This window comes from Pteropus alecto, unplaced genomic scaffold (genome assembly GCF_000325575.1).
Source record: "Pteropus alecto unplaced genomic scaffold, ASM32557v1 scaffold222, whole genome shotgun sequence".
NCBI classification, from domain to species: domain Eukaryota; kingdom Metazoa; phylum Chordata; class Mammalia; order Chiroptera; family Pteropodidae; genus Pteropus; species Pteropus alecto.
Window position 1 is genome coordinate 2,232,072 of NW_006433716.1, and position 25,794 is coordinate 2,257,865.

The window sequence follows — 25,794 nt, forward strand, 5'->3', positions numbered from 1 at the left end:
AGAAGGTAAAAGGATGATACTTTAGGGTCTTGGTGGCTAATTAACAATTTGCTTTAGCAAAACTGGCAAATTACTCGTACTATAAACACCTAATATTTATTAAATATGATGTATCCTGGATTTTTTAAAATAGATAATCTAAAGACCAAGTCCCTGTTTTCAATAAGCATATATCTGTCAAATGTGGGGGTACAGTGGGGAGGAAATTATATTACAGCACTGGTGTTTTGTGATAGTCTAAAATAAATGACTACTTAACAAAATGAATCAATATTTTATGCAATAAAAACATTGTAACAACTTGGTAGGTGCAAAGATCTGGGCTAAATAGTAAATAGGTATGTCTTCAAGAGGAAAGAACAAAGGACTATAACCAAACACATGAATCAAGTTGGACATGGAACTGAGTCATATTGCTGATACCAATTATTAGTGCAGGAATGAATAGAAGGAGCAAGAGTGTGTGAGATTAATGACTCTTAGTTTATTTAGTCCTTAACTTTTCTAGGTACCTATCAATAATCCTTCCTAACCCCTTTTATAAAATTGTAAAAGCTCTCCACAATACTGTATTCCACTAACATAAATCCCCTGGGATATCTATCAATTCTATTGTTTCCCAGGAGTTCTCCTTCCCAATACTCTCTGTTTGGTATTCTGGACTGATTCTTTGTGTGATGTGCACACCTCTCTTATTGGAATTTCCTCTTTTATGTATGTACTATAACTCTTGTTTTCATAATCTAATCTATTGTTCTTGTTTACTCCCTAGTTGTGGTACAATTTATCAATAGAAGTTTTCTCAAAAAGGTTGCATGGAAAGTAAATTTTTGTAATCGTGTGTGTCTAGAAATGTCTTATTCTATCCTCAGATTGATTAAAGCTTGGCTATATACAGAACTATAGAAAACATTTTATTCCAAATTTTAAAGAATCATCTTCAGCTTCCAGTATTGCTATCAAGAAGTCTTATGTTGGTCTGATTATGATCCATTACATGTAACCCATTCTTTTAAAAAATCCAGATACTTTTTATTTTTGACATTTGGAAGTATTGGAGGGAGTCTTTTCTCACCCTTTTGCTGAGTGCTTCATGGACCCTTTCATTCTAGGAACTCATATGCACCACCTTCCTGAAAAAAAGTCTTCTCTTATTTCCTTGATATTTACCATCACCGGATTCTTTGATCCTTTTTCTATTCTTGAAACTCCTATTAGTTGGGTGTTGAACTTTATCTCTTTCTTTTCATTCTACTGTCTAGATTACATCATTTTTTTCTTCCTACACTTCAATTTTTATAACTATTATATGTTACTTTAAAAAAAAATCTTCTTCAGTCCCTGATTGTTTCCTTGATTAATATTATATTGTTTCTGTTTGATAAATATAGCATTTTCTCTTATCTCTTTGAGAATATTAATTATAGTTTCATGATACAGTCTTCCATTAACTGTATAGGCTTTTTTTAGAGTTTATTTTAGTTTGTTTTCGTATCTTTCTCTCATGTTGACATTTTCAGTCAAATTTCTAGTGGTCCTTGACTGTCCACTCACAGAGTGAAATTTAAAACCTAATCTAGAACTCTATGTATGGGCCGGGCTTGCGAATTCGTGGGCTGCCCTATAAGTCAATAAGGTTTCAAGCTGGATTTTTACAAGGAGATCTTCAAATGTTTGATTCTGGCAATGACAGTGCTTACATTATAGAAATTAGACAAAGTAAAGAGGTAGACATTTTCATCATTAGATAAATAGACATTTGCTTAAGCCTCTTGTTTTCAGGAAGGAAGTTCATCTCACCTCTGCTTTGCCAGGGATCCCTGATTCAAAATCCTTTCCAAGTCAGCATCCCTGGAAAAGAGACATAATTTCTCTTTCAGAGCTGGGAAAGTAGCAACTGCCTGACTGTTAGAGATGGGAGAAGACATCTAATGTTTCTAATTACTTTTTTAACAAATATAAGCCAATGTTCTTGATTCTGTCTCACTTAAAGGTTGCCTTTCATAGATCCTGAGATTTCTAATCCCTTAGAAATCTGGAGAGATTTCAAGGGATTGAAATCCCTTGATTTCAATCTGAGGGACTAGATTAGAAATCTGAGGGACTTTCCAAGGTCTAGTGGGGAAAAAGTGATCTTTTCTTCTCTGGAATCCTTCTCTGGAAGTACAGAAAGTTCCATGCCTGCTCTGCCAAGTCATTTATTACACATTTATCTGCTTTCCACATGAAGTTTGATGTCATCACTTAGCTGCTGTTGTCTCTATTCCTGTTTGTCCCTATAGACTTTTACCCCTCTTATTCCTTTCTGTTCTCTTAGTTGGGTTATAGGAAGCAGTGTCTGCTTTCAATGTATCAAATTTAACCAAACTTCAACACTGTTCAACTGTAAAATAAGTGAGATGATATCTAGACTTTCAGATGCCAAAATATAAATCTCAGAGGTAAGAGAACCTTGTAAGTAGGGAACATCTGAGTAGTGTTTACAGATGGGAACAGACGGAGGGGAAAAGTCTATTGAATTGATCACTCCTGTCCTACCTTTGAGAAAGAACAGTCAAAGTCAAAGAAGTTTGACCTCCAGGAATGTAAACTACTCACACAGAGGCAGAGTGCCAGCAGGAAGAAAGCAAAGGAAAAGATTCAAGGAAAGCTAGGAAGGCAACTCTGAATGCATTAGCATTTCCAGTGTTCTATTTATCCCAGGTTCAAGGACAAAGGAAGATCCAGGAGCAGAGGAAACATATGATCGGAGTAAAGAAAATAATAGAAATGAAGAGGTCAGGAGCAGAAACGGTTTGTAGAAAAGGATATTTTTTAAGCTAGACTCTAAACAGCCAGTGAGAGGAGATTTGACAGCACTCCAAGGGTCTGCATTTGGAAGAGTTTCATGTGCTTATTTTAATTACATCCTCTTATATTTTACATTACAAAGCATGCCCAATTTTGAAAACTCTAGCTATAAGCATAAAATACTTTATGTAGTCCATTTCTTTGGCAATACACATGTAATAATTAACAAAGCTTGGAAAGGCAGAATTGTGTTATAAAAGAGTTATTGCTGTATATTGGGGACCATTTTATTTATTAATTCATTCATGTTATCACACAAATAATATTTCTGAGTGTCTGCTATGTACCAGGCACTAGGGATTAAAACAATAATGGAAAAAAATTTCAAAAGAATTAACCTTAATTTTGATTGTAGAAGGGAAAAAAAAAATATGGTGTTCTAAGAAACGAGTAGTTATTTTCAAGAAAACATACAATTTTGAATATAATATTTTTTATACCTAAAAATCAAGTATTGCTGTAAAATTCCTTATAGCATAGCTATTGTAGGCACTTTATAAGGAGGCATTTTGTAGGAATTCTTTTCAAACATTTTCAAAATGCATAAACTGGGGGCTTTTGCATTTGGAAAAAGCCATGATTTAGCACCTCTGACACAGACACAAGTTTATACAGTCGCAAATTGAAAGAGAAATAGCCAGAGAAAAACAAACTCAAGAGATGAAACTGTGTATGCCTGATCAAAAAGCTCTGGATTTCAAAAATGAAATATTTGGCAATTGCAAACAGACAGAATGACTCTCTATAATTAGTACTTTTATCTCTGATGCAAAAAAAAGTAACCAGCACCTAGCCCAGCGAATGTCTAAATCAAATATTTGTTGAGTGAATGAATTAAATATCAGTGCAGTAGAAATCTGTGTGGACTACTATGGGATAAAGAAGCACATGAAGGAATCATGCAAATCCAGAAACATAAAAGATTACAGGGGCTACCATAACCAGTTTTCTCTAAACTGTTACCACAAGCTGATGGCTAACATTAGAACCATATTTTCATAGTTGCTGCAAACTTACTTTACTTATGCTTAAGCAATTATATAAATAATATGTTTGTTCCATACTGTGAGTTCCCTCCTTTTCAATACATTCCCTTGTCATTATAAATATCCAAGTTAAAAATAGTCTTTCAGTTAATGTTAAGAGGGGCCATCTAAATGGATAAGCCTGCCGACATTTGCAGTCAGGATTTGCCCTTCACCAAAAAGGAAGTCTGTGGACTAACTCTGAATAACAGTGTCTTATAGCAGGGGCAATCCATTTTGGTGATCCTCCTTTTAAACTTATAAACTCCCCCTAAATTTTGATACAAAACACTTACTCAGACAAAATACTAAATATAATGATTTTAAGAATGAGTTTAGTTTCAAGTTTTGTGTATACTAATATGAAGATACAATTGGTAGATAAAGTAAATACTAGTTAGTAGGATCAAATTGCTGTTGAGAAATTAGAGCAGTGTTTAATCTTAACGATGAAAAAGGAATTTAGCATCATTCTTCCATCTATCATTGTGATGTCATTCCTATCCATTTGTATAGTGAGGTATGAGGCACTCCAGGTGAGAAGGCACAGAAAGAAGTACAAGGTGGAACTTCAAGTGTAGTATTTGACACTATTTTGTTTTGCGGGCTTGAGTTCCAGCTTTGCCCTTCTGAGCAATGTAACTTCATTTCTCATCTCTGTAAATTATGTATAAGTATGTGTAATATAGTAATAATAAGGTTTCTTGTTTTTATAAATCATATGCCAATTAATTTGTGAGGAGGAAAATGAAGTCAATCTATAAACTTCTATTACTAAAAAGGCAAAAAATAGCATAGAATGTGAAGAAAAATGGGTCTTCCCAAATTCAAAATATTCATGAGAAAAATTACCATTAAGGCAGAAAAGAAGATTAGACTTGACAATAAAGATTTATGTTCTTGCAAATTATAAGTAGAAATGTAAGTATCTAAGATGATGAGACAAGAGACTAATGGGTGGAGGTGGTGGAGATTGAGGGACTATACAGGATAATCAAAGTCCTCTCCAAGAAAACACTTTTAAGCTGAGAACTCAACTTATCAAATACATGAAGAACAATGAGAGCAGAGCATTCTAGGCCAAGGCCTGCAGGCTGGAAAGGGCAAGGACAAAAGAAAACCATAGTAGTTGGAGCATAATGACAGAGAAGGAAAGTGGTTATGAGATGTAGTTGGAGCGGTAACCTAGAGTCAGAATACATGGGGCCACAGAGGTCATATTGAACAATTTATTCTAAAAGTAAAAGGAAGCCATAAGTAATATGTGTGTTGTGTGGCAGTGGTACTTATGATCTGATTAACCTTTAGGAATAAAATCACTCTGCTACGTGGTGAACAGGACCAGGGCACTAGAAGAAGCAGTGAAACCAGTTAGAAGCTACTTGAATTAGTTCAGGTGATTGTTTAAACCAAAATAGAAGAGTGAAGATCAATATAAGTAGACAGATTCAAGACATATACTAAAGATAGAACCAATAAAATTTGCGGTTAAGTTGTATTGGAGGTGGGGTCAGGAAGAAGTAATAGTCATGGATACTCTGTACAATTTCAGTTTGACTAACTGTGTAAATTATCATGATATTTACTGACATAGATAAGACTAGTGGGGAATAGTGCTGGGAAGATAGGAATCACTCTATTTTGGAGTCATAAATTTTTAAGTGCTTGTTAAGACATCAAATTAAAAGTTAGATAAGAGTCTGGATCTCATGCGAAAGCTCTGGGCTAGAAGTACACAACTGAGGCTCATCATTATATAGATAATATTTAAAGCCACATGAATATATTAAATTTCCTAGTGAACAAGAGTAGAGAGGAAAGAGAAACCAAGACTGAGATCTAGGACAAATCAATCTTTAGAAGATGTGCAGAGGAAGAGCAGCTATCAAAGGAGAGGAAGGAGTGGTTGGTGCAAGCAAAAAAAAAAAAACAGAAGAGAACGGCATTAATTCATTTTGTGACTAAGAATCTTCCCTGAGATTTTCTATAGCTTTGTTTCTATGACTTAGATTTTCAACCTCATTATTACCATTCCACACAATCCCGAAAATACGTTTTTTGTGTTTTGATGGAAAGAGCATGAATTTTAGTTGAGTTTTAAGGCTGCATTAGAAAAAGGCACTTAAGTACTAGGACTCTTTTTTATTATGGCTGTCCTTTAGAAGTCTACTTAAATTCTCTCGAGCTTAGTTTTTCATCTATAAAATGAAGAAAAAAATTGGTAGGTAGTGAGGATTAAAACATTTAATATGTGAAAATTACTTGAGACAGTGCTTGGAATATAAGCCCTCAGTAAATGTATTGTTATTTGAATTTGCATTATTTCTCAAAACCTCTCTGCAATACAACTGATCACAATGAGTCCAAATTTGACCATCACAGAAAAAAAATACTAATATGATGACAAAATAAAATAATTTACTGAAATAAAAGACCAAGAAGTACAAATAACAGAGGTATACATAAAGGTCATGTATAGAATATGAAGGGGCAATCACTTATGGCTCATGTACAAACCTATTAAAATGTTTCCAAAACAAAGAGGGAAAAAAGGAGGAGGGGAAAGATGAGGAGAAGGAGAGGAAGGAAGAGGAGGGGAAAGAAGAGGAACAAAAGGACAAGGGAAAATAGTACATCAATTTTGCAGGGAAAAAGGACTGAGTCTCAAAAAACTGTAAGTGAAAACTTTCCTCTGATTTTGTTCTGTAAGAAAAGAATAGGTAAGAATTTTTAAAATACATGAAAATTCTACTTTTGAACCTCAGATTAAAAATTTTTTAAAGGTGTGGTATAAATAAGTGGCAATATAATTATAGAGAGATTGAAGAAAGATGGCACTCAAATAACGTGATTATGGGCATGAATAAATTTATCGCAGAATTTCAGGTCTTGAAGTCTCTGGCAACAGTTATCAGTGTAATTCTATTTTAAAAAAAGATGACTCGATGACACAGGGCCTATTGATTATTGCGTTTATGAAAAAACAGGGCAGGACTTCAGAAATGCAAAGATCTTAACACTATTGAATTCAGACCATAAAATATTTGTGGGGGTTTAATTGCAAAGATAAATTGTTATATCCACCAAAATGATGTGTGGAATCCAAATCTGTGCAACAAAAGGAAAATGGCTGACTGCCTCATCTCTTTTAATGGAATTAGTAGAAGGATAAGATGGTTTATTACCTAAGTAACAGCACATTAAAAAAATGCTTTTGACTAGAGACAACATCTTATATTTTCAGTCATGATATACAAATAAGTGTAGATTTAAGTGTGTGAGATATATAAGAATAACAATAATATGATTAGAAATCCAATAAAAATGGATAGAATTAAAAGGAAATAATTATCAGTATGCCTGTGGTAGATACAGATGCCTGGTATAGGCTTCTGCTGTACACAATGGAAATACATGGTGATACATGTTTATACACTGTATCATCTCGGAATGATTATGGAAAGCTACTGATAAAGATACCAAAAACCGAAATTCATTATAGATATGTGGTGGCCACTATTCTCTCTGCGTTGTAGAAACTATCATTTCAATTGCTTATCCAAAGCAAATATGTGAAAGGTTAAACTGTCGTTGCCCTTGTTCAACACAGTAAAGGAAACTTGGAATTTGAGCCAGAGGTGATAGGATCAAAAGAGAGATGTAAGCAGCACATCATGAAGATTCAGAGGGGGTATATCACATGGAACCGAGAAAAGATTCATCAAAGAGGGAATATTTGAAATGAACCAAAGAAAAGACAGATTTTGGCAGTTTTAGAAGTGATAGACTAACCAACTCACAGGGTGACCAGCTGTCCATGTTTTATGTTTTACCTAATTTGTTTGGTTTTTCTGTTTGCTTTTATTGTTAGAGATTCCTAAAGTTGTTAATATATTAATATGTACCATGAAAAGACTAGGTGGAGTTTACAGCCTGATCTGGGCATGAAACCACAAATGCTTTCTCTCTCTCAATATTTAGTGAGACTAGCATTTGGTAAATTTGCTCTAGAGCTTTGCTCCTCAAAGTATGGTCTATAGTCCAAGAGCATTTGAATCATCAGCACTCATTACAAATTCAGAATCATAGATCTAACTGAGGGCATACAAAATTATTTAATTTTCAAAGCACTGATCTAGAGAAAGAGTCAGCAAACTTTTTCTGTAGAGGACCAGATAGTAAATATTATGGTTTTGTGGGCCATACAGTCTCTGTCACTACTACTTAATTCTGCCTTTTTAGAGTGAAGGTAGGCACAGACAATATGCAAATGAATGAAATTGGGTATGTTCCAATAAAATTTTGTTAATAGAAACAGGTGGCAGAACAAATTTGGCCCCAGGTAGCTTGCCAACTTCTAGCTTAGTATAGGGTAGTTGTAGATAAAAAATAAGAGCCATAAATGAGAAATCTACAAGTAATCTATTAAGAAGACATAGAAAGCAGCTTTTAAGGAAGTAAGGTTCATATCTCAGTCTAACATTGCAGCAGTTAAAATGGAAAGATGCTAGAATGAGGTGCCAGCTTAAAGACCACTGTAGTAATTTGGGCTGTAAGTATCATAGGCCTGAATTAAAGTGATGTTAGGGAAAGCCTAAAGGTGTAAATATAGGCGAAATTCCATAGTTCAAAGAATCTGATTGGATGTAGGGTTAATTCAATATTATTACATGTTCTTTCTTAGCACCTGGGAAAATAGGACTATCATTGCTAAGGACTGAATTATCAGAAGAAAATGCTGATACTGGAGTAGGAAAATGATATTTTATATGCTGTGTATAATTTGCTGATATTATATCAAAGGAAAGATGTCTAGGAGGCAACTTGAAAGCTGGGTCAAGAGACATATGTCAAATAGAGCCGAAAATTATTCATGTAAAAGAGAAAATGCCTACTGAACCAGATGAGATCTACAGAAGAGCTGGGGCAGGAGAAGCAAAGGAAACTTAAAGAAAAACCTTCGGAATAGGCCTACATTTAGAAGATGATAGAGAAGGCAGAAAAGTAGAAGTTCAGCAGTGTACAACTCAACATTCAATGAAAAAAGGGGAAAATGAATATAGCAGATAATTTAAGACCCTGAGGTTCTTACACACATTTAAAATACTGAAAAATAAATTCTGTCAGGGCTTTCCTGGGTGTAGTTATAGGAGTAAATATTCTAACACTGCAACTCAAGGTCTACTAAAACAGGAGTAAGACAGCATGGCTATTTATGGAAAAACCAAAGCTATCACTCTCATTTGCTCACGATCCACTAAGTGGCTTTTTTAAACAAACAAACAAACAAACAAACAAACATTTACTATGGTAGGTCCTAGTTCCCTGCATCTTATCAACACAGTTCAGAATATTCAAAGAAGGAAAACTGAGTAAGAGCCAGAGATGTTATGACAGATAATGTCAGGAACAGCTTAGGTCAATTTATGAATAAGCTATTAACCCTGCTGAATAAACCTCTATGAACCCTTCCAATCTCTAGGACCACCAGGTTTTCTGCAACAGGTTCTTAGAATTAAAAAGAATTAGAATAAAGATGACCTTTGCTATATTCTCTATGTTAAGTTCATATAGAAAATACACATTTTAATCAGGTGAGCTAACAGCACTAATTTATAGTGACAGAGCCATTTTTTTCCATTAAATATTTTTTTTTCTTAACAACACAATAGATTGTACATATCAACTAATAAGCTCTGGCTAACCAATACTAAGTTACTAAGGTCAGAGCATGAGCTTCCTTGCTTTGGATTTTCAATTAGATATCATAAATAGCTGAATTTAACCTTTACTTTCTTTTTTGCATGCAAATATAACATCACCCTCTAGTTGGCAATTGTATCCTAGAACTTTACTACAGAAGTAGTTTAGGAATAACAGTAATAATAAATAACTAATAAAGAAGTTATTATGTGGCAGGAACTTTTGGAACAACTCTACATTTATTAACTCATTTCACCCTTATTAGTCTCACAGATAGCAATTATTCCATGGAAGATGTCTTATAGATCATCATAGCCCTGACTACCTCGATTTTTCTCTTCCATGCCCTATTGGCACTGTACCATGGATTCTGAACATACCTAAGCAGTTTGCCATCAGAGACATGGCAGCTACTCAACAGGTTCTGGCCAGCAATAAAGAATGTTTTGCGCATATATGTTGAATTAATTTGAACCCATGGAGCACATATGTAATTGGCCAGATCAGCATAAGAAGTAATCGTTTCATTTTCTCAGTCTGGCTTGATTCAGGGGCAACATCTGCATCTTTTAGGGGTATGGAAAGAGAGCCAAGTGAATGACAGCAAATATATAGAATTTAGTTTGATTCTTACCTGTGCTCTGTTAACTGTGTTACTGAGAGCGAATAAGCTTTAGAAATCTCTAAAATGGAAAGTAACTCTGAGAGGTAGAGCTGAGATTAACGATTATACCAAACGCTGCTTGTAAATAGAATTTTAGAATTATTAGCGAAGTACCCACTACTATTTTAACATTGTTTAAAAGATTTATTCTGTTTGCATTTTATGTTTGTAACTAGTCCCTACTCCAATCCTTCTTTGTGTTTTTTCCTTGCTAAAATCAGAGTGAGCTTTAATGTCTCTGTTCCTCAATCAGATAGTGCATACACCATAGATAGTTATTTCTATTGCTTCTTTTTGCACATACATCAAAATCTGTAGTTGACAGAAGCAGACTTTTGAAAAACATCACTGATCCCAAAATAAAATGCAGGTGATTTCTGCCCCATATGACCCTGTAACATCTGTAATCTATCATTTCCCAGGTGTCAGCTACTCACTAAAGAAATAGAAATAATCACATTTAAATGATGCCTTTCAGACTTAATTAATTCATAGTGGCAAGTAAAAAAACGTATGGTTAAAAGATTAGTTTCGATTTATATAGAACTTTGCTTTTCAACCATATTAAAGATACAGAAACAAAAACAAATGGCCTATGTATAATAAATGCAGCTTTGATCCTTCTGGATACTAAACTGTCAGAGAAATTCAATTCACTCCGTAAATCATGACACAATATGTAATACCTATAATTTCTGGTTTTCTTTAAAGATTAAAGAAAAACCAACATTAAAATTCTGAGTGCTGCACTAGGGATATTTGTATATATATTAGTTCACTTAATGCTCACATAAACCTTAGAAAGTTGGCATAATAATCCCCACTTAACAAATGAGGAGAGTGAGTTTCAAAGAAGTGAAATAACTTGCTCAAAACTATAAAGTTGTTAAATAGCATAGACAGAATTAGAACCTAAATCTTTCAGCTTCATCTTTCTCTTTTGCCATTATTACTAAAGGAAACAACTCTGAAAGAGCTGTACTTGAGATTGTACAGAAAAGATGAAGAGGAAAGAATGGCAGAGTTAGACAGAAATGGAAGTAAGAGAGATATAAATAGAGGAATTGTCGTCTTGAACAAAAATATATTCATTTTCCATTTTCTGCACTATTTAAATACAAACTAATCTCCCTGGTTTCATGGGCAAAATTTAGTTTAGATGATTACAAAAATGTTTCTGTGGGGACTGAGTAGGACAGCTGCCTTAATTCCAAACTGTTTTCTACTATTTCTACTTGGGAGCAGATATTAGAGAAAAGTTAAGTATACAGCAGTCACTGGCTTCAAATTAAGTGGTAATGAATGCAGATTGCCATGAAGATTCCACGAGTTAGTAATTACAGTTTTATTGCCATTTGAAATGGTGAGATAAACTCAGTCTCCACTGTCCCATACATGTAATTGATGAGTTAATTTGTCTTCAGCACTCTCACTGTTCTAATATTTCTCCATCGATGCCATGAAAATTAATAGAATGCAAAATGTATAAAATTATACCCACTAAAAAAACCATTGTGCAGTACCAGGGAGGCATATTTATTTCATCTGTGGATGGTACGGGGTCACCATTTTTTTTTCCCCTTTCCCAGTGACATTTTCAGATTTGACATTCTGTGACATTTTCAGTTTAATATTGCTAATACCCTGGCTGCAGAATTAAAAGTATACCCCGAGGAAGGGTTGAATGCAGACACATCAGGAGAGTACAACTATTGTCCCACTCTAACTAATGTTTATATGTAAAGAACATATATAGTAAGAATTAGCGAACAACTCTATGTATCCTCACTTTTTTTATAGGGGTTGAGAGAAAGTGGGTGGTCAATTCTAGGTTCCCAGGGATTGACTCTTCATCAGAATCTTGATGTGCAACAAACCACTGTGAGATACTACCTGTGTGTCACCTAAGGACTATATAATAAATGTCTAAAGTACAAACTGAATGGAAGGAACTCGACTTACAGCTGGTGAGGCATCCTCACATAAAGACAGCTGAAGAAAGGTCTCTACGATTATGATTCAGGAGCCGCTGGAGTCCTCATACTATATATCCCTACCTGATGAATAAGCTACAATGTTAATTGGATGTTGATACTTACTGATATTTTAGAGGGTTCTATTTGATGGATGAAAGGTTAGATTCATTTTTTAAAAGTGTGTTGTAAAGCTCCATCTGACTGTTCCTTGGCAATATATGTGGACTCCTATTGCATTCAAAGGATGCCACTCATCTCTCTAGCTCAATCACTTCTTACTTTCCTTCATCCTTAAGCAACACAGTTTTCTCTGGGAAGGAAATAGCCTTACAATATTCAACCATTAGTATTAATGGTTGAATAAGCAAAAGAAATATAGACAGTATCTGAGCTATAGAATAAGCAAAAGAAATATAGACAGTATCTGAGCTATAGAATTTGGCTCTGTTAATCATTTTCCAGTGCCAAATAAGATATTTATTTACCTACAATTGATCCAACCTTCCATTCCTCTACTACCACCAACCCATGATCTATTTGAAGAACTGAGCCCCTCCTCAACCTGCAAATATGGATATTTCTATGAATGATATTTGAACATGAGATGGAGACAAAGGGCCTGGAGTGAAACCAGAGGGCTTTTGTTTCTACCAGATCAAGTGAAAAATAAGACAATTTTGGGGTTATTTTTTTGGGGGGGGATTGGTTTTTTGAAGGTTTATTGAGATATAGTTGACAAAACTATATATTTAAGATACACAGTGTGATGATTTGATGTATGCATATATTGTGAAATGATTACCACAATCAGGCTTATTCACACATCCATTACCTCACATAATTACCATTATGTGTGTGTGTGTGTGTGTGTGTGTGTGGTGAGAACACTTAAGATCTACTCTTAGCATATTTCAAGTATACGATACAATATTAACTATAGTCACCATGCTGTACATTAGATTCTCAGAATTTGTTCATCTTATAATTGAAAGTTTGCCCAGCTTTAGAAATAATAATTTGAACCTAATCCACTTTGATGTTAGTTCTAGGGGTCCCTGGCTTGCCTGAGCGCATTAGGGTCTTTAAATTATACCTTAGTGCAGACACAAGGTCTTCTCAAACAAAGTCAACATATACCAAATGCTAAGCACAATCTTACAGAATTTCTGAGCATCAAACAATTCCAGAAAAAGGCTTCAGTCATGGAGAGACTTGAGCCTATTGTGGGATTCATTCTGTGGAAATTTCAGACTGCAAGAGTTATAAAAACAAAGTAGTGACCTTTCAGTCTGCCAGTGCCCTACTGGTCATAATTTTCCAACAAAGATTTATGAAAAAGGGCAGATGAGAATATACAGCTACCTGCCACTACTGGTAAGCTTGAGTTTATCATTACAAATGTTTCTTTATGAATAATATCAGAAATGAAGCTCACTGTTATTTTCTTTAGCTGTAGTTTTTTTGTTTGTTTGTTGTTGTTGTTGTTGTTATTGTTGTTGTTTTTAATGGTTAAGCTATGCGCTTTGCAGAGAACAGGTCTGAAAAACTCCCATTTTTTTATGTGATTCTACTAAGCATCCAAATGTAAATGATAGCTAGATTTTTTCCCTTCAGCATCAGTGTTCTGCCTTCCTTTTTATGTATGGTTAATATAATCTAACAGCACACACACTTCCATCTATTTTCATTATTTGACAATTGTTTTTGTTTTACATCTATTTAAAATGTACTCAATGTTAAGTTACATAGAAAATATATTACTTAAATACAGAATTTTTATTTATAAGAAAATCATTTTGACGGTTTCTTTTTTCTAGTACTCTGATATGTAAGAGTTAGGAGTGACCACCTTAGGCCATCATATCCTTCTCCTTTTTTCCACATTGTGACAAAGATGGTTGCTATGAAGATTTACCTCAATTTACACTACAGTCATATATCATTATACTATGCCCATGGACTTATATGAAGCAAATGCATATTTATTTAAACATAAGCACAATATGATCACTGATGTAGTGAATACTAGAATTAACAGTTACATAATCCAGGGAATGGTATTTTGCCAAATTAGTAAATTGGTGACATTTTTCATAACCTGTTCAAAAAAATGAGTTCTTTTGGTTTTATAGTACAGAAAAAGTTATAAAGAAGAAAATAATATTTCTTGAAATGGATTAGGTAGACATGTCACCTGAGTAGATAGATTTTGGAAGGTAAATAAAGGAGACATTTATTGAGTGTCTTGTATATAGCAAAATACTGTATTTGGCCCTCTAACATAGGTTATATGCAAGAATGACATGTTGGCTTATCTGTTTTTCCTTTGGCATCTGAACAGACTAAAGGCAGTAAGATATTTGCAGAAGACAAATATGTAGGAGCTTTGTGAACCTAAGAAAAACATATTTGTAGCTTTTAATAATACATATGTGAATATACACACAGATAGGTGTTTTATAAACATATTCTATATATGATAAGGCTATGTCTTAAACACTAAAATTAATAAAGTTGTCATGGATATGTGGATTTCTAGTACCTCCATTTTTAAGATTTTTCCTCTCTCTTCCATGTTCTCTGGCCCTAGTTGGGCATTTTATATGCCTACAAAAGGCTTAGCATTATGATACATTGGGGAAAACATAGATGTATAAAACATGAATCTTTGCATTAAGAAACTTTTAATCTAGTGGGAACATACAAAATAAAACAACATATACTGTGCAGAAAATTAACGCAGAGGGACAAACACAGTGGTAAGGAGGAGATGATTCAGAATACAGATGATATATAATCAGTTTCTTGAGCAATGAGTAAGATTTCTGTAGGTAGAAGGGAATTCAAGGGAAAAGAAAAACCATGAACACAAAGTGACTGCTTTATAAGCTACCTCCAAATCTTTTTGGATATAGATATCATATAAATCAAAGTAATCAAATGTAAATGATGACTATGAACTGAATTTGGCCACGGATTTGGGAAACAAGAGAGCAATCTAAAGGTTTTCTAGAACCAAGTTTATCTAGAACAGAAACTTATGAAGTAGGTGACAACAGAGTACAAACAGGAAGAAATTTGTAAAGGTAAATGGTGGTAGGTAGGTGGTAAAAAGGAATAACATACATAGAATACAGTGGAAAGAATAACTTTAGTATCTTTTCATTCTCTTCTCTCTTTCCATCCTTCGGAAATAACTGTTTCAAAATTTATTCTATCAGTAAATCTAATTAAAAATTATATCCCAAGAAAGAGAAATATTGATCAAGAAATTATGGAAGAGAGTGTATAACTAAATCTTAGCAATAAAAAGAAACTGCAAAAGATAAAAATAATTCCTACTAGGGTACATTGATTCAAGAAGAAATAACAATGATAATGAGAAAATGTCTTTTAAGTTAATACATTTTAATATTCTACATATAAAAACATAGGATATAAATAAGATGTTTTTAGAAAGAATTTTATAATTTTAAATGCATACTTTAGAAAAGAAGAAACACTAAAAATTGGCTATCTAAATTCCATCTCAAAAGATTAGAAAAAGAACAGCAAATTCCAATGGCAGAAAACAGAAGAAATTGATAAAGAAAAGAACAAGAATTAACTAATTATAAAGATTATATATAATAGGAAGAATCAATAAAGCCAAATACTGCTTGCTTTGTTTGAAAAAACAATAAAATTGATAAACCACAGTGAAACTGACAAAGAAAATGGAAAGAAAACACAAATATGAAATCCCAAAATAAAGAATAGGAAAACATTATAGAATCCATGGACATTAAAATAAACATAAGAGGATGTTATTATACTAAAAATTTGAAAATTTAGATAAATGGACAAAGTCTCAGCAAAATGCAACTTAAAACAACTATAAAAGAGAAAACCTGAATAATCTTGTATTTTAAAAAATATATTTAATCCAAAATTAAAAATCACCCCACAAAACAAAATAGTCTTGGCCCAAATGGTTTCCCAGAACATTCTACCAAATATTTAAGGAAGAAATCATATCGATCTTTCACAAACTCTCCCAAAGAATAGAAAAAGAGGATAACTTGCTCAAGTAATTTTATGAGTGGTATGATTTTAATATCGAAACACAATTAAAGGAAAAATTTATAAGCAAAGCTCTCCCATGAACATAAATGTAAAAAATGTTAAATAAAACATTAGAAATCCAAGCCAATAATATGTAAACAGGAATGTAATTCACCACATAAACAGAACAAAGGGAAAAGTTGCATATGATCACAAAAAATGCTGAAAAGGCATTTGATAAAATTCAACATCAATTCTTAATTTAAAAATGTTTAGTGGCAAAAATGTGAAAAAGACTGGAACTCCTGCGCATGGTTGGTAGGAATGTAAAATAGTGCTGCCACTGGAAAGCAGTGTGATGGTTTCTCAAAAAACTAAAATTGGAACTACCATATGATCCAGCAATTCTACTTCTGGGTATATACTGAAAAGAAAAGAAAGTAGGGACACAAACAGATATTTGTACATCCATATTCACAGCAACATTATTCATAAAAACCAAAAGGTGGAAGCAACCTAAGTGCTCATTGATGGATGAATGGACAAAATGTGATATATACCCACAATGGAATATTATTCAGCCTTAAAAGGAAGGAAATTTTGATACATGCTACAACATGGAGAAACACTGAGGACCTTATGTTAAGCAAAATAATCAGATATAAAAGGACAAATACTGTATGATTCCACTACTACCTAAAGTAGTCGAATTCATAGAGGCAGAAAGTAGAATTGTGGTTGCCAGAGATTAAGAGAAAGGAAGTATGACGAATTACTATTTAATGGGTAGAGTGTTTTAGTTTTAAAAGATGAAAAGAGTTCTGGAGATGGATGGCGGTGATGGCTATACAATAATGTGAATGTACTTAACTGTGCACTAAAAATAATGAAGTTAGTCAGTTTTGTGATGTGTGTATTTTACCACAATTAAATTTCTTTTAATAAATGAAAAAATACTTAGCAAACTGAGAATATTTAGGAAACTCCTTAATTTGATAAAGATTATACAAAAAAAGCTACATAAACATTACATTAATGGTGAAGTAGTGAAAGCTTCACAAAGAAAAACAAAAAGTTATTTGTTTGAACTGGAAAGGAAAAAAAATTCTCATTGTACACATGTAACAACTGTTTTTAAAGAAAAATGTGTAAATTCTACAACTAAATTACTATCATAAATTACTGAGTTTAGTAAAGTTGTTTGATACAACATCAGTATATAAAAGTTGGCTGCATTTCTATATATCAACAATATGCCATTTATAATAGCATAAAAATTCAAATAACTAGGAATTAATCATAACATATATGATAGTTCTAACATAACATATATGACAGAGAATTATAAAACATATTGACCAAATAAAAGAATGATGGATTATGTTGACCAATAGAAGATTCAATACTGTAAAGAAATTCTTTTGCTAATTTAATGGTTCAATCCTAATCGAAATCTCAATAGGTTTTGTGTGTGTGTGTGTGTGTGTGTGTGTGTGTGTGTGTGTGGGTGTGTGTGTGTGTTTATATAGTGGAAAGAGTATTGTGTGTGTGTGTGTGTGTTTATATATTGGCAAGTGGATTTCAAAATGTATTTGGAAATATCAATGCCCAGAATAACTAAGATAATCTTTAAGAAGTAGTTTGATGAACTTAATGTACCAGATGTTGCAACTTACTTTAAAAATATAGTAATTAGGAAAGTGTAGTATCTGAGAAAAAACAAACAGAAAAACAGAGTACAGAGTGCAGAAACAAATCTATGAAAATATAGCTATACATTGCTAATGAGAGTGAAAATTGGTACAATCATTTTGGAAAATAGTTTGGTCTCATCTATTAAAGTTGAAGATAAACAGATTTTATCACCCAGCAATTACACATTTAGTTATATACCCAACAGAAATTTGTGCAATTGTACATCACAAAACATGAACAAAGATGTTCACTGCTGCAGTGTTTGTAAGAGTCCAAAGCAGAACACATTCCAAACGTTAATCAATAGTTATAAATGCTTTTTTAAGTGTTCTAAAATCATACAAAGGAATATTGCACATCAATGACAATAAACAGCTATATGCAACATGGACAATTTCACAAAAATAACGTAGAGCAAAATAAGCTAGACATAAAAGTATACATACTGTATGATTCCATTTAAATTCAGTTCAAAAAGTCGATAAAACTAACTCTAGTGTTTAGCAATATATACTTAGTTGATGAAATTATAAATAAAGATAAGGACAGAATTGCTAATATTAGTGAGAAAAGAAATGAGCTAATGTTTGGGAAGAGTTGTGAAGGGGCCTTCTGATCTCTTGGCAGTGTTGTAATTACAATGTTGGTGATAAAGGGTGATGGCTTTGTGATAAACTAGAAGCTATACACTTGTTTAATTAATGATGCTATATTTCACAATAAAATGCTAAAACAATTATAGAAAAATATGGGTTATTCAAGTTAAATGAGTGCCTAAAATAGTGTCTAAATAATATAGGGAAATGCTAGCTTCTTTTACGAAAGCACTTTGTTACGTTTTATTACTAGTCCTCCTGGCTATTAGACACTAGAAGAAATTTATTGATACCTGAAAAATAGTAAAGTCCTAAAATGCCATCAATTTTGCTCTAGGAATGGAGTTAAATTTCACAGTAAATGACTGGGAAGGAAGATTTAATTGTCCGCCACTGCTGCTGCTGTTTTCTTTCAATTTCTTAATTGTGATCAAACATTTTTATTTCAAAGTTCAGACAGGTTATTCTGAAACCTCCTGACTCCTCTCAAGTATAACTTTCATTCTCAAAGCTACATGAGGCAGGAGACTCCGTTCTTGGTTTGCAGGGGAGTTGACGGCACCGTAGAGAAAACTCAGCTTACATATAACATGCAAGTCTTCAAGTTCTATGCACAGTTGGTAGGGATGGGGCAAGCCACAAATAACAGAAAAGTAGCCAGAAATATGGAACATTATGCTGCCATCAACATAGCTAGTTTATTACATACCTCCCCCTGGCAATGTGGTTTATAAAGCAAATATTCTGCCGCACTACTCCTTCTAGAACCTCATCCCTTCTGATACTGCTTGTACAAGTTATGTTCTGCTTAAGTCATGCTCTGTCCAAGACTCAGCACTACTCATCCTTCATATCACAGGTATACTCAAATAAATGTTCCAGATATCATTATGCTACTCCCCAGATGAAGACAGGTGAAAGATCTTTATGCACAAACCAATTGGTTGCTTCCAACACAGAAAGATTCACTGATGCTCTCCCCTAAACTATGAAAATACACAAGGATATAAAACCACAGCTTTTAGTCAATTAGAATAAATTTGTAAAAACAAAAGAAATGTGTTTGTGTATCCAGATACTGTGTGATTTCATGTGTGGTATGGTGTGGGAGGAAGCACAAAAAGTTGATCACAGGCAACCAATCATAAGCCAGTGGGTTATAAATTGCAAATCATTTTAGACAAAGTGAAGTAATGTGTGATGTAAATTTATAAACCCCCAGGTCTACACTGTAATCTAAAACAATATGAGGGTAAAGTCAAGTTAAGAATGCTTTTCTTTGTTTAACAACCAGAAATATGTTCCTTTCTCCAGGCAACCCTATGGAGGGTTAAGCTGATCTGCTGTGCTGAGCAAACAGAGGGCTGCTCACCAACAGCATCTGCTGGGGACTTGAGAAGGCTGTTCTCGGTTAATAGATACCATTTCCCATTTTTATTTCTTCTGGTGTGTAAACTCTTAGAGAAATGATGCATTGCATGAAAATTCATCCACAGCTGAGAGTGCAAATAAGGGAAGAAAAACAAAATCATAAAAGACATTAAAAGGTACATTTCAGAAAGAAAGTTTACTCAGTTTCTTAGGCAATGAAGCATTCATGTTTTCAATTTTAACAGAGAGGCAGAAAATATAAAAACAAAGTGATTCCCAGGGAAAAATATGCTTAACATAGCTGAGAAAAGTTTGTTATTTTTAAACTTTTCTCTTAAGAAAAAGAGAAATTGTGTGGCTGTAGATTTCAGTTGTCTCCTAAGAGAGCTGGCATTTTTGCAGTTTGTGTGTAGGAGGCAAAAGTTTGCTAAACTATTTGGGAAATAAAGCATATACGATAAAGCAGCAGAAAGCATGTAGTTTATTATATTTCCTATTCCATAGCTGAGAGCACCTTGTTATACTGCGGTAATTCCATGCAGTCATGCACCGACCCATAATGGTGAACTATATTTTGAGAAATTAGTGGCTACGGTTCAAAACTAATTCCCTAAAACCCAGAATATATTGCTGAAAATGCACACCTTTTTAATGTTGACATATATTTAGATGTCTGATGTGTAATTATAGCATGCTGGTCTCAAGAATACTCATCTAAGCAATTCCTTTTTTTGCCAGAGGAATGAGGTTGAAATTTCCTGACATTAAAAAGCATTTTCTCTGTACCTACTAACTGATGCATAATAATTTGGAATTCACTGATCTCAACAAAGCTTAAACATAAAATAAAGAATGGTAAAATATCTCCTTCAATCTTTGGTGCAATCTTTCAAGTACCTAGGTAACCTTTTTCTTTTTTTTAACTAAAAGCATTTTAAACACAAATACATTTATGGCATAAGAATTAACTACAAGTCACTTATTTTCAATTGATTTTACTTACATGAGACCTGAATATCTAAAACATACACTGAGGCAAACATCCATTGATTGTAGCTTTTATAAAAATTATACTTTCTAGATGAATAAAACTTCCTATTACAAGAAAGTGTATTGGTTTTGTTTACGTGAATAATTAGTAACATCTTAAAGCACTCTGTTGGATCTGCCTTATTTCTCTTGATTATGCCTTTGGGTCAACTGAGTTAATGTGCACAGGCAATGTGCACAATACGCAGGAAAGCATCGTGTATTCAAATAACATTAGCTGTTAACAAACAACAAGTAATGTTTATTTAAAGCTTATTTTGTGGCATATACTGTGCTAAGAGTTTTATATGGATGATCTCAACAAATCTGCACATCAGTAAGTATATAATTCCCTTCCTTTGAAAGTTTGTTTCAAGGTCAGCATATAGGCAGTGGTAAAGATTTGATATGAACCTAGACTGGCTTGATTCTAGAGTTTGTGCTCTTAAATTACACTCTCTGTGGATAACTAAGTTAAGAGAATAGAGTTCTTGTCAGGGTAAAAACTGCATCACAAGAAGAGACTGCACTGGAAGTTGAATGGACTCAAGCACCAATGTGACTAAAGTCAGCTTCGTGCCAGTCAGAGAACTGAAGTACACTGAGGGTACCCTCTGCTCTAGGAAGAGAAGGTCAAGGACAATTATAATGAGGGTGGATATCTGTCTGCAATGACCAACTATTTATCTGCAAATATATATCTATGGGTATGTTTATATTTATTTGGACACATACATACATATATGTGTGAGTGTGTGTGTGTGTGTGTGTGTGTGTGTGTGAGTTTATTTGCAAGTACGTGTGTGTGTGTGTGTGTGTGTGTATGCAGATAAATATGTGAATATTTATTGTCCCAGAAACTAAAGCAAGTGACAAAGATGAGAGATTGTGCTCAAGGATTTGATGAGTGGCCCCAAAACTGTCTGTTCTTGGCATAGATTATGAAGCAGTTGGAGTTTCAACATTATTCTAATTTCTCACTTGACACTTGTGTAAAGTCTCAATAAAACCAAATCCAAATTACCAGAGTGATTTGTTATCCTTCCTCTTCTAGAAGAAGACAATGGCAAGAAATCAAATAGATATTAGAAATACAGTTTGGTTCAATGCTCTATATCTCCTATTTTTACTGTCTTTTTCAAATAAAAAAATTTAAATATTTAAAGTAATACTACACTATTTCTGTATTTTTTACTTAGAGGCAAGTAAAATAATACATCTTAGAAAAAAACTGCCAAGCCAATTACAAGAGCTGTACAAATCTTTTTTCTTGTGGCAGTTGTTATTGACTAGCACTTTACAAAGTGTATTTAGTTAACCAAGACATCACCTTTACCATAAATGTTGGTTGTTATGCTTAATGTTTTACCGAAGTAAAAATACACATAGAAAAATGTATAAAGCAAAGGTCAAACTCAATGAATAATCAGAAAAGGAATATATCTAGGTAAGTACCAAATAGGTCAATAAATAGCATGCCACTAACAATCCAGAAACATATCCAAGGCAATCATTATTTTGACTAACTTATAGATTATTTTTGCTTATTTTTAAAATTTTATATTAATGGACTCATATAATGTGTATTTATTGGCTGTACCTATCTCTTTTGGTTTAATATTGTAGGATAATTCAATGTGGTACTCTATGTTGTTCATTCATTTTATGGCCATATGTTATTTAATATCCATGAATATACAAAATCTCTTTATCCATTCCAGTGTTATTTGAAAATTTGAGTGGTTTCCAATTTTGGTATATTACAAATAATGCTGTTACAAATGTTAGTGTAAATGTCTTTGGCACACAATCACAGTGATTTAAGGAGTATACAGAAGAAAAACTGTTGGTCTATGGAATAATTATTTTTTCCAACTTTGGTAGATACCTTCTAATAGTTTTCAAAAATTCTTATACCAATTTATACTCCCACCAGCAGTTCATGAAAGTTCTAGTTGTTTCTTATTCTCACATCATATCATCACTTGTTTTAATGGCATTTAAATTATACTCTAGTTTTAATAATCACACATAAAAAATTAATGTAGAATTAGCATTTTAATGTATTAATTTATACAGGCAATCACTATGATAAAGAAATAAACCCTATGGCTTAGAAATAGATTTGAGGGTCCGTTGCTGTTTGACTCCAGTCTCTGCTGCTTCCTGTCTTTGCAATGGTCAAAACATTTCTTTACTTTTCTTAGCCTCAGTTTCCCCATCAAAAAATTGGAAATCATACCTAGCAACAATGTTACAGATTAAAATATTCATGCTTGGCATAGTACCAGGGAAACAGAAATCATTCCGAAAGCATTCTGATATTGTCACCCAAATGCATTCTGATACTGGCTGAAACCACCAAGCAACCATAATGTTGCCTTTTGCCACCCTATCCTCCGTGATTTAAAAATGAAATTAGAATTTAAAGTCCTTTTGTCTTTCTCTACTCCTGATTTATAAAATCAGAGTCATATAGAATTTAAACTTACCTCAAGTTCCCTGGCTCATTTCCTTGTCTTTGAGTAGAAACATATCTATATCACTATAGTTTTTTTCTTCACAATATCTATAGATATACCTCTTTTCTCTACTAGATTATAACGTTCTTGTTCATATCTCTCCCTCAGCCAACAGAGACTTTAAAGACTCTTCCCTATAAGAAGCAATCAACAATTTTTCATTTGAATTGCATTCATTTGTTCATATCATAAAACCCAAAATCCAAAATACACCTACTATACTACACACATTACTTTGAAGCAAATATAGAATTCTCGATAAACGCCAGTGAGAATTATGGTGGTAACAAAAGCAATCAAAATAACAACTTTCAAGAACCACTATACTGCTGAGTCTTTTACAAATCTCTCATGGTTTTCCAAACTTCTTTATTTTCCTAAAAACTTGGAAATTGTGTTTTGCCTAAGATAAGCCAACATATTTGGGTCTGTTTCATAAGTCTGTGCATATGAATTCTAAGAGCTCAAAACTGGCAGAACACATCCTTCTATGTCTGATGTATCACTCCTGTTCAATGAATGAAGAGCCAAATAATCAATAGAGAGAATTGAGCTTTGCATGGAAACAGAATGAGGAAGAAATAAAATAACAAAAAGGAGCTCCTTTTCCTTCAGGTTTATTCTTATCTATCTCTCTATAATAAATACTTTTTACATAACTCTTACATTATTCATGTTTTCAACAAGTATTTAGTGCACATGTACTCTGTCCAAGGTACTGAGCCAAGTACATACTGTAAGGATGGATCAAATAAAGTCCATGCAGTCAAAAAAAAACCAAACAAACAAACAAAAAAAAAAAAAAACAAAGAAAACAAAAGAACAAAAACTCAATCTAGTGGGTAGATAAGGTATGTATTCAAATAAATGCAAGAAAAAGAATAGAATTTAAAAAGGAAAATCACAGATAAGATGCTATGACAAATCAGAGAGATCATGTTTCACTGACGGGACGAGAAAAGATAATTTGGAAAAGTAAACATTCAAAATGGGTCAAGAAATAGAGAAAAGCTTTTATATGAATGCTACATTCTTGCTCTAACAATGTGTATGCCTCTAAGCTTTCCCATCCAAGTAATAAGTCAGCATTTTGCTTTTTCAGCGAGGATCATAAGTGAAGCTATGATTTATGTGGGATTTTAATTTGACCCTCATGACCACTTTTCAAGGAAATGTGTATTTCACTTAATAACTAGGCCTATGTTGGTAACTCCAGTCACGCACAATGAATGCACAAATGAGTGTTTGGAACAAGACTACACTTGTAGAAAAATTACTTAGTTAGCAATTAATGAGCCTATTTTCATTGATGCCTGAGGCACTTGAAAAAATGATGGGAAAAAATTGAGGCAATTTATTTAGAAAATGCAAAATTGTTCACATAAATAGTATTTGTTACTACCTTTCACAATGAGACTCTCTCAATATACTTCAGAAAATAGTGGAGGAGACAATATTTATAGGATGAAAATATCATAAAAAAACTCAGGAAGAATTATTTTTAAAAAACTATTTAACCTAATACTCAGAATCCAGATAGTGTGGTGTAATATGTATGAAAAAGAAGAGTCCTGCATATGATGATGTAATGAGGAAGGGACTGAGGAAGAGAGAAGTTTTTCCTATACAAATTAAAATGTGTAACAATATACAGCGAAGAAGAATACATAATAATTATATTCTTAATCACCAGTGAGAAATATCAGTGGATATTGACAGAATGGGTAGAATGAAGATTAAATAATAGGATTAAGTTCATTGTTTTGCAAATTCTCTAGTAACTTTTTATATATATTTCAAAAATAAAAATGGTTTTAAGAAAATCATTTCTATTATCTAATCTAAAATCTAATATATATATATACACACACACACATACATACATACATATTTTAAGGATAGGATATTCTTCCCAGAAGTTGTCATAAGATAGTTAAACTACACAAACTAGTCCAGGCCATAGCAGAGAGAAACAAATTTTGCAGGATGTTTCTCATCAGTGTGTCATGGCATTTCCTGTTTACGTTTTTACTGTGATTGTTTGGTAATATATATATAAAAAAAAAACTTTTGACATTTGAAGATGAAATCAAATGTTGAGGTTGAATTATCCTCAGCAAACTCAAGGTATTGATAAAACTTCGCAAACTACAACAGCACAGGAAGAAAGAGTTCAATCCTAGATATTAGCCAAATATTACAGAACACATGTCTAAGAAGCATTCCTTCTTCTTTAGAATCATATAACCATTTAATTTCCAGCACTCTTGCATCTAGGCTCTAAGCGATTTGAACAGGAATAACTAAAGCTCTAAATAC